The following is an 18,710-nucleotide window of genomic DNA, read 5'->3' as shown; positions in this document are numbered from 1 at the left end:
CGAAGGATCCTCATTAACCTAAAAGCTCATACTAACAAATGTAATCAGTAGGATCTGCAATAGAGCATGAGCTTTTGGTGCTCAAACGAGATGGAGTAGGATCTTTTGGGAGGATGTGTTCCCTCTGTTGTTGGATAATTATCTGAAATTTTTCTTCAAGAAGCTTTTGACATGCCTCTTGTTGTTAGAAGTATTCCATGACCTCCCTCATTCTCTCTTTCATCTGGAGCTTTAGGTTACTTGAAATTGACGGGGAAGTTCGCACTTAAACGAAAGCAAATGAAGGTCACTTGAAGCGAAGAACGACGAACTCGCTAAACCATGAGAAAACCTCAAGAAAAAAGAAAATCAATCGGTATAATCATAAGAAAAACAACACAAATGATAATCAAAACAATTTCGCAACACATTACTAAGTAAAAAGTAACCTTGTTTGTTGTTCGCAGTCGTCTACGAAGAAGACAGTTAAAGCCAAATGAGTGTGCGAAGAAACAGTAACACTAGGTTAAGTTTTTACAAAATTTTACAATATAGTAAGACGTCAAAGGTGGTTGGGAGCATTAATTACAGAGGAGTTACCAACGAAGTTATTAAATTCAAATTCCATGGGTCTTCAACGTTAAACCGATCAGGGGAAGGGTTTGTCGTTGAATATGAGGTGTATTTGACGTCAACATGCTCAGGAAAAGCACTTAAAAGCCATAATTACTATGCAGTTACCCATGAAGTTTAACTATTGGGTTGACGTCGAATTCGACTGGGCTTCGAGGTGAATCTTTGTTAGTGGATAAGGGCAATTAGTAGCCATAACTACTATTGTTACCTATGAAGTTAAACTACTTCGTTCACGTCGAATTAATGTGGTATTCGACGTTTATGATTTTTGTATAAATACAACGCATGTAACCCAACTTCTTACAAAACTTTTTCCTTATTGAACATATTAGAATAATTTTTTTGTTTTCCTTTAAATTTTCCTTTCCTTAGATTTTAGAGTCTTTCTCTTCTTTAAATTAAAATTTTCTTACATAAAGTTCAAAGTGCGCATTCAGCTTCAATACATATGAAGGTGCAATTTGAAATTCAAGTGACCTAAATGTTTTTTAGAGGACAGAAATGTTATGAAACATGGTTCACAATATGTTTAATGCTAAAATAATTTTAAGTAAAAACAAAGCCCTAATATAGTGTCAATCTTCATCACATTTGTATGATTCATTTTTTAAATTGTCTTGGAGTTATTTTCTACCGTTAAATTTCAGAGCTAAGTGATTTCTTTGGGTGGAAACATCTTCAAGACAATTTATTTAATGAATCAATATACCATGTACACGTTGACCTTGTCTACAATACGACGTCGATATATTAGTGAAAAGGTGGACTTTGGTCTTTTAACATAATGCAGTTACCAATGAGTGGTTGACGTCAAATTTATAAGGTGTTCGACGTTCAATTGTTGAGGGATAGATGGGATCATGTGGGAGTTATAATCGCATATACTTACAACAAAGGGTTTCACGTCGAATTTAACAGGGCTTCGACGTCAACATGTCAGGGGAAAGGGAACTTGAGAGGCTTAATAATGACTGCTGCTATTACCAAGGAAGGTTGACGTCGAATTTCATGGGGCTTCGACGTCAAAATGGTCAGGGGGTTGGAAGCCTTAATGTCTTACCTTTGTTCAGAATTTTTTCTCTTTTGAACATATTAGGATCCATTTGTACGTTTTCTTAAATATTTGTTTTTTCCATCAGATTTCAAAGCATTTCTCTTCTCGAAAATGCAATTTGCCCTCTTTAATTTGAAAGTGCAGATTCATCTTATGGGCTTATTTATATGAAGTTGATGAAATCTTACGCAAAGAAAAGTCTTCAAAAAACTCAAACCATGATTCACAATATGCTTAATGGTGAAACAATATTAAGAAATACATATACCATTGCATAGTTTGGTCTAATACAATCAAAATATTTAACTTATTTGAATGATTCATTTTTTAATTTTTGCTCTACTTGTTTTCTACGATCAGATTTCAGAGAAAACTTATTCATTCTATGAAGAGCAACTTCGACAAACTTAAAAAACAAATCATCAAAATCGAAAAAAGGACGTCGACCTTGGTAATGAGACGATGTTCAAATATAATATGACGTGGAAATATCATTAAATCCAACGTCACATATATTATAACAAAACATAGGGGATTTAAACCTCTTTATATCTTAGTTTTTGAATATGAACAATTAAATGATTATTAATGGTTTCTTTTTATCTTTTTTCTTGCTTGTGCTAAATATGTAATTCCATTAATATTGAATGAATCAAGCTTAACACAGATCAATAATCTCATTTCTGGTATAAATAATTGATTACATTTGTTATATAATCTGTTAGATTTTTTCCAGATCACTTACAAAGCTAACAGGGGAAAATTCCCACTAGTGCAAAAAAGGCCTTTAACGTCACCCTTTAGACTTCCGACCCTCGAATATCCAACGTAAAAAATGATCGGTGGCATTTTCCGTAAATAAAACAACCATATAAACGTCTGTTTTGGAGGGAACAAACTTCTAAAGTCATATAGACGTCTGATGTGGGGGGAACAAACTTCTATATACTCTTTTTTGAAATCTAAGAAGTCACTTTTTGACTTCATTGTCAGAACAATCGGTACCGTTATAGAGTCGCGCAGCGGAATAAAATAAGATAGCGGAAAGCGTGTAACAATCACAACACAAGTTAAAATAGTCGGTTTTAAAATTTGATTTTCTTAGCGAACTTTTATCGAACAGTTGATGTGCTAAGAGTTTAGGGATCAAAAAAATCAACACAGAATTTTTATCCTGGTTCGAATCAAAAGATTCTACGTCCAATCGTTAATCACTATAAATAGTGATTAACCTTTTTCACTAAAAATATAGTTGTACAGATTACAAGATAAATGAAATGAGCAAAGAATATAAAACACCTTCCTTCGACAAACGAACCGGAAGAGCTTCCTTCGACGCACGAACCGGAAGCAACAGCTCTGTCAACTTGAAGAGGACTGCTCCGACCTTTGACACACAAAGTGCGAGCTTCTCCTATTCACAAGATCAGACAAGAGCACTCCATCACTTTGAGAACCTCCTCAGACAAACTGTATTCTCAAAATGGCATAGATCCTTTTCACTCACAGAGAGCTTCCCTTAGGCACAAAGCTCTAATACTCTCATTTGAAAAGTTTTTTCTAAGAGCTGTGAAGACCTCTATTTATAAGCCTAGTTTCGTGCAGGGTCAAAAACTGAAAAGACATCTCCCAACTGCCACGGATAATCGATTATCAAAAGTGATAATCGATTATTTGTGTCCGTTATGGGGTTTTCAAAAAAGTGATAATCGATTATCCTGAGCAATAATCGATTATTGCAGAGACTTGGACAAAATTAAATGAAATAGTGATAATCGATTATTCTGTGTAATAATCGATTATTTGCGTAAGCAACTCTCTTCTAAACTGGCTCGTGATAATTGATTATTCCTCTTGATAATCGATTATTTGTGCAATGACTCACTAAATACGAAAACTTCTAAGAGTTTTTACATCATTACATTTTATCCTATACATTTGTTTCTACAAAATGCGTTTAACAAAGATGCATTTAGAGTCTTCAATTCTTCAGCTTTTATCATCATCAAAATTTCACAGTAGCTTCAAGATACCAATGCTCCTCATTGGTAACAATCTCCCCCTTTTTTATGATGATCAAAAATATCTTCTTGTTAAAAGCATTTCTAATTTCCTGCACAAATTTCATACTTACAAACATGTTAGTAATAATTGCACTACTTAAATTAGAAGTTTTCTCCCCCTTTTTTATCATAAGCAAAAAGTAAAAAAGTGGAAAAAACTCCCCCTCAAATTTTTCTCCCCCTCAACAAAAGAATTGATGCATTTCAAAACAGAAATAAAATTGAAATTTCATAACATGAAAGAACATAATACCTCATGGAATATAAGAAAAACAGAAATTCAACTCTAATTAAGAAGTACAAACAATATTAATCAATCCATAATAGAGATAAAAACAAGATATCTACCAAACTCATATATCTTCCCCTTATATAGGTACCAGTTATCACATAATATGTCAATAAAAAATAGATTTCCCCATTTTTTATCATAATCAGAAAAACATCTAATCTTTATGCTCTCCCTAAATTTGTTAACTTAAAAAGAATTTGGGTCCTTTTAATTCATTAAAAATTACTCCCTTAAAAGCAATATTCCCTTTAAAAATCAAAGACAGATTCCTTAAAAATTTTAAAAAAAGTTTTTTTTTTTTTTTTTTTTAATGCTGTGACTTAAGATAATCGATTATTACTTTAAATAATCGATTATTTAAGAGCCAAATTGTCAAAATCCAAATTTTGAGGACGAGATAATCGATTATTACCCTTGGTAATCGATTATTTACATTAATTTCCGAAAAACACAAATTTGGGGCAAATTTTCAACCTAAGACACATCTAACATTCATAAATTATTTCAAAGCTCTTTAAAAAATACCAGGATACCATAGAGTCTTATTTTCCTTTTGAAAAATTAACCTACAAAACAAAACAATAGAGTTTTGGTCCCCATAATCTCATTTGGGTCCTTTGAGGTTAGAGACAATTTACTTTATAACAGGAATCCAAGCATATTTTCCATTTGGAACATCAAAATGTTTAATTCTACATTTGTTCGAAGTGTGTCCCTTTTTCATACAATAAAAGCATGTGACAACATTTGGGTTTCTATAAGACACAGGTCCTTTTTCAACCCATACCCTACCGGTTCTTTTAATTTGGTTCTTACTTTTAAAAACACTTTTGTTTTTATAAACCTTTTTAACAGTTACAGGCATTTCAACATTATTATTTCTAGTTGCAACTTCAAGAAGATTTTCAAGAATATCAATATCAAGCATATGACTCTTACATGAAAGACATTCAACAGGATGTTCAACATTTGAAGACTCTTTCATTTCCAAGTTGCAAATTTTATTTCTCAAACTTACTTCCTCATCTAATGCCTTCTCATATTTAATTCGCAATTCTTTAAATTCCTTTTTCAAATATTTATGAGCAACATTCAATTTTTCAGATTCATCAAGCAATTCAAGAAAAGCTTTTTGCAAATCAAATTCACTAGATTCAGAATTAGAACAACTTACTTGGCTTGCAGTATCATCAGTATTTACCATCAAACACAAGTTTGCTTCTTCATCAGAATCACTTGAACTACTTGAGTCATTATCAACCCAAGCAATGTGGACCTTCTTTTTCTTGTGAATTTTCTTTTCTTTTCTTTCTTTACTTCCTTTGTTGCTTGAACAATAAGCTTTCACATGGCCTCTTTCACCACATCCATAACATTTGAAGCTTGAAGATGAACCTTGATAGCCCTTCTTTTCCTTCAAGATTTTGCTTTCAGATGATTTATCGTTGGCCATCAAGCATAGATTTTTTTTCTCATTAGAATCACTTGAGCTTGAGGAGTTTGATGTAGAGCATGAGTTCGAACAAGTCAACTTAGCCACATTCAATACTTCATCATGAGTGACTCTTAAAAATTTCCACATTTCCTGAGCACTTTTATAAACAGATACTTTGAAAAAATCATCAATGGTTAGTGCAGATAAAATTATATTCCGAGCCTTAATATCAAATTGGGCTCTTCTATTTTCCTCAACAGTCTAGTCAAAATATGATTTTTCTACATCCACACCATCAACTGTATTTTTAGGAATATATGGACAATTTTGTATGGCTTCTCATATGCCTCTGTCAATTGACTCTAAAAATATTTGCATTCTTATTTTCCAAAACGCATAATTTTCCCCCGTAAACAAAGGAGGTCTATAAATAGAAGCACCCTCAGCATAAACTTGGTTATGACCGCCCATTTTCGAAAAATTTGAAAAACTATCAAAGCAAGCTCTGATACCAATTGTCGGAACAATTGGTACCGTTATAGAGTCGCGCAGCGGAATAAAATAAGATAGCGAAAAGCGTGTAACGATCACAACACAAGTTAAAATAGTCGGTTTTAAAATTTGATTTTCTTAGCGAACTTTTATCGAACAGTTGATGTGCTAAGAGTTTAGGGATCAAGAAAATCAACACAGAATTTTTATCCTGGTTCGAATCAAAAGATTCTACGTTCAGTCGTTAATCACTATAAATATTGATTAACCTTTTTCACTAAAAATATAGTTGTACTGATTACAAGATAAATGAAATGAGCAAAGAATAGAAAACACCTTCCTTCGACAAACGAACCAGAAGAGCTTCCTTCGACGCACGAACCGGAAGCAACAACTTTGTCAACTTGAAGAGGACTGCTCCGACCTTTGACACACAAAGCGCGAGTTTCTCCTATTCATAAGACCAGACAAGAGCACTCTATCACTTGGAGAACTTCCTCAGACAAACTGTATTCTCAAAATGGCATAGATCCTTTTCACTCACAGAGAGCTTCCCTTAGGCACAAAGCTCTAATACTCTTAATTGAAAAGTTTTTTCTAAGAGCTGTAAAGACCTCTATTTATAAGCCTAGTTTCGTGCAGGGTCAAAAACTGAAAAGACATCTCCTAACTGCCACGGATAATCGATTATCAAAAGTGATAATCGATTATTTGTGTCCGTTATGGGGTTTTCAAAAAAGTGATAATCGATTATCCTGAGCAATAATCGATTATTCTAGAGACTTGGACATAATTAAATGAAACAGTGATAATCGATTATTCTGTGTAATAATCGATTATTTGCGCAAGCAACTCTCTTCTAAACTGGCTCGTGATAATCGATTATTCCTCTTGATAATCGATTATTTGTGCAATGACTCACTAAATACGAAAACTTCTAAGAGTTTTTACATCATTACATTTTATCCTATACATTTGTTTCTACAAAATGCATTTAACAAAGATGCATTTAGAGTCTTCAATTCTTCAGCTTTTATCATCATCAAAATTTCACAGTAGCTTCAAGATACCAATGCTCCTCATTGGTAACAATTTAGACGTCAGATCCCGCCAATTCGACTTCTAAAGCCATATAGATGTCTGATGTGGGGGGAACAAACTTCTATATACTCATTTTTGAAATCTAAAACGTCAAGACTCCATTTAGACGTCAGATCCCGCCAATCCGACTTTTAAAGCCATATAAATGTCTGATGTGAGGGGAACATACTTCTATGTACTCATTTTTGAAATCTAAAAAGTTACTTTTTGACTCCACTTAGACGTTAGATCCCGCTAATCCGACTTCTAAAGCCATATAGACGTCTGATGTGGGGGGAACAAACTTCTATATACTCATTTTTGAAATCTAAAAAGTCACGTTTTGACTGCATTTAGACGTTAGATCTTGTCAATCCGACTTCTAAAGCCATATAGACGTCTGATGTGGGGGGAACGAACTTCTATATATTCTTTTTTGAAACCTAAAAAGTCACTTTTTGACTCCATTTAGACGTCAGATCCCGCCAATCCGACTTCTAAGGCCATTAGACGTCTGATGTGGGGGGAACATACTTCTATATACTTATTTTTGAAATCTTAAAAGTCACTTTTTGACTCCATTTAGACGTCAGATCCTGCCAATCCGACTTCTAAAGCCATATAGACGTCTGATGTGGAGGGAACATACTACTATATACTCATTTTTGAAATCTAAAAAGTCACTTTTTGACTTCATTTAAAGGTTAGATCCCCCAATCCGACTTCTAAAGCCATATAGATGTTTGATGTGGGGGAACAGACTTCTATAAGGTTGCATTAAAACACCACGAACGCGAGGCAACAGTTACGCGCACTTAATGTTCATCATCTTCCTCGCGTTTTCTCTCCACAGGCTACATTTTTCAGGTTCATTTTCTCACTTTTGCACTGTTTAAAATTAGTTTTACTCTGATTACACTACTCTTTGATGAATTATCTTTCATTTGAACCGATTAAAATGCGTTTTTGTTTAGTTTTGGTGCAGTCTTGCTCGTGTCCTTGGGCGGCGTTCTTAGGCGGAGATTTCTTGCGTTTTGCACTCCTCTAAGTCCCTCCACTACGTTTTTAAAACCATCCAATACAAAAAAAACGTACAATCCATTCTCTTCAACTAAAATATAAAGTTCTAAACTCGAATCACCATGAGCCAAGAGCAACCAAGCGGAGAAAGATCCAATCAAATATGGCGACGCTTTAGACATTTGATCTGTAGTGCCAGACGTCTTTATAGACGTCTGATCTGTAGTGTCAGACATGTATATAGACGTCTGATCTACAGTGTCAGACGTCTATATAGACGTCTGACAGTGCAAACCGACGTCCCATCAATGTCACCCGTAAAGACGTTAGGTTGGGATCAGACGTAAAAGGCCAAAATAACAAATGGCTAAAGCCTTTTCTGCACTAATGTGCTCTGTTATAATCAATTATAAAGGGTAAATAACTGATATAAAGAGAGAAAAAACATAATCTTTTATATAAGTGAAATAATTTGTTAAGGATGACAAATGGATAACTAATATGATTAAGTATTGAAATAATCGATTACATAAGTTTCATAATCGATTAAAACAAATAAATAGCCTAAATTATTACATAAATAGCGTAATTTATTAAGATTGTTAAATGAATCAATAAAAGGCTTAAGTGTTTAAATAATCAATTATACACACAGGATAATCTTTTAAAATAGAGAAAAAGCATAATTGATTATGCAATTAACATAATTGATTATATTGCAACACGATTTGAAAATCCTAAAGATATGAAACTTGAAACCTGTTTCCATATCCTTACAATTTTAAAATACTAACCTTTTCATTGAGCTTTGATTACATGTGGTTTCAAGAAACACTCTTGTAGGATCTACACCTCATTGGTTTATTACATCAAGATTCATGCAAGACTTTGTGCTAAAGTGGTTCTAATTCAATATGCATATAAGGAGTATGTGTTAAAGATTAGGTTCTTCATAAACAATCTATGTATTGTGTACCTGTGCGGGTTTGCCAAAGGTTAAGGGTTGTGATAGCTCTTTGTTTGTAAGAGATTGTGGTTGTTCATCTCTTACGTTGCTATACTAATTTGGAGTGGTGAGAGGAGTGCATTGAGAGGGTTGTCTTTGTATTCTTGTATACTCAATCATATATAGTGGATTCCCTTCAACTAAGGTTGTTGAATGAGGACTGGATGTAGGCTTGTGATAGCCCTGTCGGAACAATCAGTACCATTATAGAGTCGCGCAACGGAATAAATTAAGATAGTGGAAAGCGTGTTCAGTCAAACTCGTATAAAGATGGTTTGTTTTAGAAAATCAATTTTCTTAGAGAAAATTTATCAAACAGTTTATGAGCATAAAATGTAGAGTGTAGGGAGTAGAAAAATTCAACACGAAATTTTTATCCTGGTTCGATTCAAAAGAATCTACGTCCAATTGTTAATCACTATAAAAAGTGATTAACGTTTTCACTAAAATAAGTTTCACAAATTTACAATAGAGTGAATGAAACAGTAATATAAAACCTTCCTTCCACGAACGAACCGAAAGGATGCTTCCTTCGACCAACGAATTGGAAGCGATCAATCTAAACTTTCCTTCGACCAACGAATCAGAACAGTGTAGAAACAGTCTTCCTTCGACCAACGAACTAGAAGAAAAGCAGCGTTGCCAACTCGAAGAGAACAGCTCCGACCTTTGACCCACAAAGCGCGAGCTTCTTTTATTCAAAAGACCAGGCAATGCAATGAACTAACTTTTGGGAACTTCCTCATATCACACTGTATTCTCAAAAAGCTCAGAGTGAACCCTCTAAGGGTTTTGGAACAACCTTATATAGGCAACTGGTCTGAGTTTGAAGAGATAGATTAACACTGTCACTAATAATCAATTATTATTAGTGATAATCGATTATCTGAGTTTGTTATAGGGTTTTTCAAAAAGTGATAATCGATTATCCTGAGGAACAATCGATTATTCCAGAGACTTTGCCAGTTCTCAAGAGGACTAGTTGATAATCGATTATTTGAAGGAATAATCGATTATTCCAAAGCGAAATGCTTTTTTCAAGAGTGCTCAGATTAATCGATTATAGCTTCTCATAATCGATTAAATGCGTAACTTAACTAAAGATACGAAATTTTCTAAGTTTAACATATTCAAAGACTTTCCTAATACATTTATATTCTACAAAGTGCTTTTACAACAATTATAACAGTTTCTTCAAGTCTATCTTCTTGCAGCATCATCAAAATCATTTATCTTCAATTTACCAATGCTTCCTCATTGGTAACAATCTCCCCCTTTTTGATGATGATAGAAAATACTTGTTTAAAAGCAACTTTGGTTAGTCTACAAAGAATATAAGCTAAAAGACAACAAGAAAATTTAGCAGTAACTGCACTACTTCTCCCCCTTTTTTATCATAAGCAAAAAGATCAATGAAAATGCTCCCCCTGAATATGATCTCCCCCTCAATTAAACAATGGATGCACTAAAACAAGAGATCATTTTATTCAAGAAAACAACAAACATTACAAGTGCACATAAAGCAAGACATGAACATGATAAAACATCCTAGGAATTCAAAACAAACAAACATTAAAGCAAACTAACATAAAATCCTAAATCTAAAATTCAAGACTGGGTGGTCTTTCTGGAGGTTGAAGATTAAAGTGATTTTCAATGTTTCCAAGACGAGTATCAAGGTCATTGAACTGGTCGATCACAAATTCTTCATGATTTTGTTGCCACTCATATATCTGTTCAAAGTGAGTTTGTTGAGCAATACACATATCCTTCAGTTGTTTAGACAGGTTTGCAAAATGCTCCTCCATAGTTAGTGATGAAGAGGAAGGCAATTGAGAAGGTCCAGCATCATCACGAGCAGCAGCTTGGACTGGGTCAGCCATATCGGCGTCCATATCGTCATTGTCATCTTCTTGGTGATCATCATCCTTGTGAATGATCACGCGACCATGAGCAACAAATCCCATTTGGCAAAATGTTGTCTCACCAATTTCAGTTCCAATTGCTTGAATGGCGTGAGTGAGTTCGCCTTCCACACTTACACCTTTGTATTCTAAAATTCGAGAGATGAGAAATGCATATGGAAAATGATAAGAATTATATTTCTTGGCCTTTACCATGGTGTTAGAGATGAGTGTTGGCCAATCAATGTGGATGTGATTTAAAATCCCATATAAGAGTAGAAGATCTTGCTCCGAACATTGAGCATGGTTAGTGGCACGAGGACATAGAAGCCACACAATTAAGTAGTGGATCATCCTTTCTTCAACCTTTAATCCACCAACTAGCAATTGTCGACGGTTAATTTGTTGTTCAGGATGGCGCAAGAAGGATTGAAAGGCGAGGAGACGATTGAAGTCCGGAACGCCAAGATGGACTTTGACAGCATCATCCCAGATGGTTAGTTGAGCAACAGTCGTCCATACGTCATCATCCAAAATGATTGGAACTCCTTTCACTTTTGTGGATATGATGTCGTCACGATAACGCAAATTAAAGTAGAAGACACGGATGAGATCGGGGTAGATGCACCCCTTTTGCTCCATGAGATGAGTAAGTCCTTGAGCACGAAACAGATCTTGAAATTGAAAGCCATAAAATCGATAAAAATCAAGGCGTATGTACTTTACCGCCATGATTCGTCGTTCTTGCCAAAAATGGACATATTCACCATGCTTCTCCTCGTCTGAAATCCAACCTTCGACGGGAGCAGCATGAACATTTTGGGAATGAGAGAAAGAAGCACCAGCAGTCTTCCTTCAGTTTCTTTTTGAGTCAGCCATGAAAGAAGTGGACAAAAGGAAACTTGGGAGAGAAATGAAGAAAATAGGTTCATAATAGAGTTGAGCAGAGTTCTGGGTGCAAAAGAGTGACCATTAATCGATTATAGGGGGCTATTTATAAGAAAAATCAAGAAACTAGCCGTTTTGAAACTAGTCGCATGATAATCGATTATTGTAAGTGATAATCGATTATTTTCTCAAAAGTCACTTTCCAGAAATTTAATGATAATCGATTACTGATAAAGATAATTGATTATTGTTTCTTGAATACCTAGTTTTGGGTTTGAGTAAGGATAATCGATTATGCCATGAGATAATCGATTGTCTGCGAATAGAGACTTTCTCAAAAGCCAAGAATAATCGATTATGAGCTTAGGATAATCGATTAAAAGCGTTAAGTTTTCGAAAAATGCTAAAATTTCAGAAATCTTAATTGTGAGACATATCTAATACTCCTAACTCTCTTTTAAGCTCGTAGAATCTATCTTTAGGCAGTGCTTTTGTAAAGATATCAGCTAATTGATGTAAAGTTTCAATGTATTCAATTTGGCAATCTTCTTGTTGAACATGATCTCTCAAGAAATGATGTCTAATCTCAATATGCTTTGTTCTTGAGTGCATTATGGGGTTCTTGGTTAGGTTTATAGCACTAGTGTTATCACATTTCAGAGGAATGTGATCAAGGAAGATATCAAAGTCCTCCAATTACTATTTCATCCATAAAATTTGGGCACAACAATTGCCAGCAGCAATGTATTCAACTTCAGTGGTAGACAAGGCTACACAAGCTTGTTTCTTTGAGTGCGAAGACACTAAAGAACAACCCAGAAAATGACAAGTTCCACTAGTACTTTTCCTATCAATTTTACAGCCACCATAATCTGCATCAGAGTAACCTACTAAACTAGGTGAAGCATCAGGGATACCAAAGTCCAAAAGATGTGGTTCCTTTAAGGTATTTCAAAATCCTTTTGACAGCAATTAAATGAGATTCCTTAGGATTAGCTTGGTACCTAGCACATACACATACACTTTGCATAATGTCTGGTCTATTAGCAGTTAGATATAGTAAAGATCCTATCATTCCTCTAAACATGGTTTCATTTACTCCTTCACCAGATTCATCCTTATCTAAATAGCAGGAGGTGGTCATTGGTGTGTTGGCTTCTTTACAAGTATCCATACCAAACTTCTTAAGCACTTTTCTACAATATTTAGTTTGGGAGACAAAAGTTCCCCCATCTATTTACTTTATTTGTAGTCCTAAGAAGAAGTTAAGTTCACCCATCATAGACATCTCAAATTCACCTTGCATTATTTGTGCAAATCCCTTACACAATGAATCATTTGTACACCCAAAAATAATATCATCTACGTATACTTGAACAATCAAAGCAGGCTCTGATACCAATTGTCGGAACAATCAGTACTGTTATAGAGTCGTGCAGCGGAATAAATTAAGATAGCGGAATGCGTGTTCGGTCAAACTCGTATTAAGTTGGTCCGTTTTAGAAAAACAATTTTCTTAGAGAAAATTTATCAAACAGTTTATGAGCATAAAATGTCAAGAGTGTAGGGAGTAGAAAAATTCAACACAGAATTTTTATCCTGGTTCGATTCAAAAGAATCTACGTCCAGTTGTTAATCACTATAAAAAGTGATTAACGTTTTCACTAAAATCAGTTTCGCAGATTTACAATAGAGTGAATGAAATAGTAATATAAAACCTTCATTCGACGAACGAATCGGAAGGATGCTTCCTTCGACCAACGAACCAAAAGCGATCAATCTACACTTTCCTTCGACCAACGAACCAGAATAGTGCAGAAATAGTCTTCCTACCAACGAACTGGAAGAACAGCAGCGTTGCCAACTCGAAGAGAACCGCTCCGACCTTTGACCCACATAGCGCGAGCTTCTCCTATTCACGAGACCAGGCAATGCAATGAACTAGCTTTTTGGAACTTCCTCATATCACACTGTATTCTCAAAAAGCTCAGAGTTAACCCTCTAAGGGTTTTTGAAACAACCTTATATAGGCAACTAGTCTGAATTTGAAGAGATAGATTACAACTGCCACTGATAATCGATTATTGTTAGTGATAATCGATTATTTGAGTCCGTTACAGGGTTTTTCAAAAAGTGATAATCGATTATTCTGAGGAACAACCGATTATTCCAGAGACTTTGGCAGTTCTCAAGAGGACCAGTTGATAATCGATTATTTGAAGGAATAATTGATTATTCTAGAGCAAAATGCTTTTTTCAAGAGTGCTCAGAATAATCGATTATAGCTTCTCATAATCGATTAAATGTGTAACTTAACTAAAGATACGAGATTTTCTAAGTTTTACATATTCAAAGACTTTCCTAATATATTTATATTCTACAAAGTGCTTTTACAACAATTATAACAGTTTCTTCAAGTCTATCTTCTTCCAGCATCATCAAAATCATTTATCTTCAATTTACCAATGCTTCCTCATTGGTAACAAGTCGAACCAGTATAGATTGTTTGTGTTGATCTTTCTCTACTCTTTTTTCTATTTATTGATTCATTACTATTTTTTTATTGATTTCAAGAAAGTCAAGAACTCATAAAGATTTCGAAAAGATCATTAAAAATAGATAATCCAATTCACCCTCCTCTTGGCTTGAGATATAAGACCTTTCTTTTCTTACAAATATTGATAGGGAGAGCTTAACCTCTTTATATCTTAGTTTTTTATGATGAACAATTAAATGATTATTAATGGTTTCTTGCACAACAAATGGCATAACAAATGTTTTATCTTTATCATGTTTGTGCTAGATATGTAATACCATTAATGTTGAATAAATCAAGCTGAAAACATATTAATAATCTCATTTTTGATAAATAATCGATTACATAATCTGTTAGATTTTTCAAAATCACTTAGAACGCTAACAAGGGCAAAATGCTTTGTTATAGTCGATTATACAGGGTAAATAACCGATTAAAACTTTGAAAAAACATAATTTGTTATATAAGTGAAATAATCTGTTAAGGATGACAAATGGATAGCTAATATGATTAAGTATTGAAATAATCGATTACATAAGTTTGATAATCGATTAAAACAAATAAATAGCCTAAATTATTACATAAATAGCCTAATTTATTAAGATTATTAAATAAATCAATAAAAGGCTTAAGTGTTTAAATAATCAATTACACACATAGGATAATCTATTAAAACAGAGAAAAAACATAATTGATTATGCAATTAACATAATCGATTATACTGCGATAGGATTTGAAAATCTTATATATATGTGACTTGAAACCTGTTTCCACAAGATTGCAATTTTGAAATAATAACATTCTCATTGGGCTTTGATTACAGGTGGTTTCAAGAAACGTTCTTATTGGATCTACACTTCATTGGTTGATTACATTAAGATTCATTAAAGACTTTGTGCTAAAGTGGTTCTGATTGAATCTACACTTAAGGAGTTTGTGTTAAAGATCAGGTTCTTTATAAACAATTTGTGTATTGTGTACCTGTGCGGGATTTTCCAGGGGTTAAGGGTTTTGATTGCTCTTGGTTTGTAAGAGATTGAGGTTGTTCATCTCTAGTGTTGCTATACTGATTTTGAGTGGTGAGAGGAGTGCATTGAGAAGGTTTTCTCTGTATTCTTGTATACTTAACCAATTATAGTGGATTCCCTTCAATTAGAGTTGTTGAAGGAGGATTGTGTTAGCATAAAGATGAAGAGAAGAAGTTTCGATGATTTCCCAAAGTCAAGTCTCAAGTGTTCTTATTGTAAGTAGATCCCCATGAAGACTTGTTTTTATATTAAACTTTTGTAATTTAGTAGATTGATGTACATGGTGTAGTTTATTTTTGATTCTCTGTATTGTTTACCTTAGGTAGCGTTTAAATTCGTTTTGAATCAGAAAACCTCATTTTATATTCAAGATAATTGATTGTTAGTTATGATAATCGATTATCAATAATCGATTATGACTTGGCATAATCGATTATCAATAATCAATTATGGCTTGCCATAATCGATTATCACGAACAATTATAAGTATTTTTCAAGCAAGTTTTTGACCATTGTGTATTCATTGATGCATAATCAATTACCATAATTGGATAATCGATTATTACAAACTAAATAGCTGACAACGAATTTTTAGAGGTATCCTTAAATGAGATCTCTATAAATTTGATTCAGAAACACCAAATCATTTTCATCACAACATATCAATTCATAGTTCATATTCAATCAATCAAATTCACATTCTCAACTAACTAAGTCATACTAGACATCAAATCCAATTTAACCCAAATCAAAATTTCACCACAGTTTCATACCAATACACCACCAATTTTTAATAACTAATTTCTCATGCCAGTCTAAGAGCACAACACAATATCCTTTGGTTCTAAGCACCTCTAACCATAAAGAAGGTGATATATGCATAAAGAAGGCTAAGATAAGTGATCCAATGATACCCCAACAATCCTAGTTGAATAAATATGCATCTAGAGTTTCAAGACCAAACATACAATCTCGTAGTCCCTACCTGCAACCTTAAGCCCAAACAATTCTAAGAAAGAAAAAAAAAACTTATTATGTTCAACAAACTAATTGGGTAGAAAGATAGACATTCCTATCAAGAGTTTTATGATGTACTCTAATCTTCCAACAAATTAAGAATGAAGTCAATGATACAAAGAGAAGGTAGAAGAAGGGTTTAGAAAGAATAGTAAAGAAATTCTGAATTTCATAAAATGAACTTCTCTTACTAAAAAAAACCTGCTTATAATTTCAACTTTTTTAATTAAAATATTTACTCTACTCACCACTTGACCATTTAATAATATCTCACTATTCAAACTAATGAATATTTAATAAGATGTCATTATTTTAATCATACATTTATAAATAATTTGAAAGAGATTATTTCGTGATGATTTATAATTATGCTAAATTTACTAATGATATTAATTTTAAATTAATAGAAAATCCACTTTAACTTCTTTTTAAACAAAATTACTTTAATCTCTTAAAAACGAGACAACAAATTTAATTAAGAAAAAACAAATTACTAACATTTTAATTTTGTTATTTTAAAATTAAAATAATATCGTAAAATTTATAACTATTTCCTCAAAAGAAATAGTCCCGTAAGGTTGAAGAATTATTTATTAGAATTCAAAATGTTAACAACTGCGTACTTTCCTTTTGTGGATATAACCAATAGATTACATTCTCTTAATACACCAAATAATACATATTATTAAATAATTAAGTGGAAGCAAATAAGTTGACATATAATGTACAATATTAAATATAGTTTCAGTTTTTTCCCCAAAATTAAGAAAATCAATTACCTTAAAATAATAATATTTATTATTAACTTAATTTATTAAAATAATCTTAGTCTCTATGCTAAATTCTATAAATAATTATTAATTATTCTAAAACAATTATCTACTAGGAGACTAATTAAATTAGAAAATATTTCAGTATATCTAGAAATGTCAATCAATATAAATGATTTTAATACTAAAAATTATTAAATTTAGAATGCAGGAATGCTTTTTATAACTATTGAATTATGGTATTGTACATAATAAACAATAATTTATACCTCCATAAACTTTGACTTCGTTCAAGCATTCATATTCTTTATCCCAAGCATTACTAAAAGTTGAAACCCATTTTAGCCGTTAAAAGAACATAAGTTGTTTACAGCTATATCAAAATTTTTGGTGAAATATTTTTTTATATTTATGAATTTAGATTCTTTATTAACTTTTTAATATTGTTACTATATTTAACGTTAAAATATGTGAGTTTATATTGATTTTGATGTTTTAAAATATATTAAAAAATTTGAATATACAAACATTCGTATAATTTTAAAGATAAGACGAACAATTAAAAAATTAATAAAAAAATATGAACTTATGCATTTCTATATTTATTTACTGTATGTCCTATTACGCACTTTACATTGTTATTAAAAGAAACATTAAATAAATTTTATAATATTTATTTCGTATTCAATATAATAACAAAATAAATTCAATTAAAAAAACTCGAATTAAAAGAAGGTTGCATACTACATTCAAGAAATAACACAATTTATTAATGATTTTTACTATTATACCAAACTAAATCATCCCATTAAATGGATAATTTAGAGGTAAATTATTTTAAATATTCCTTTTTAATTATTCTATACTTATTAAATAATTTTTTTTTTCAATATTCAAGGAATTAAATATTTTTTAAACATTTAATGTATTTATCATTTCAATTAATATTTTTTTGCTATCAGTATTTAAAGTATTTAATAAATTATAAAGTAATTAAGAATATTTAATGTTAAGAATTAATAGTTTTATAGTTTCTTGGCATTAATTGAATTTATCTTTTCATTTAATATTTTATTTATAATGTATTAAAAATATTTACAGAAAAAACAAAATTAATTTTAATTACATAATTAATTTCACTCGTGTTGGTTTCAAAATATTTGTTATTTCAAAATATAAAACAAACGCTGTTTATTTTTTTCAGCGATATAAGGATTTGACTCTTTTTTTAATTAAATGTAGTTTCATATAAAAAATCTTATTTGTGATAGTAACATATCCAATTAGTATTTTTTTAAGAGAAATATATTATCGTTAAACATTAATAAACTACATGAGAAACTAGACATGTATTAAAATCTTGAAATAGTTTTTAAAATATAGTATTAATTTAATGCATCTACAAGAATATATAGGATACACTTTATATTATTATTTTATCTTTATAATTATATTTTAAATTATAAAAAAGACAAAAGAAAAAAATTAAACTATCAAAATGATAAAAGTA

The sequence above is a fragment of the Vigna angularis genome, chromosome 5 (assembly GCF_016808095.1).
Source record: "Vigna angularis cultivar LongXiaoDou No.4 chromosome 5, ASM1680809v1, whole genome shotgun sequence".
NCBI classification, from domain to species: Eukaryota; Viridiplantae; Streptophyta; class Magnoliopsida; order Fabales; family Fabaceae; genus Vigna; species Vigna angularis.
Note: the sequence above shows the minus strand (reverse complement) of the source record.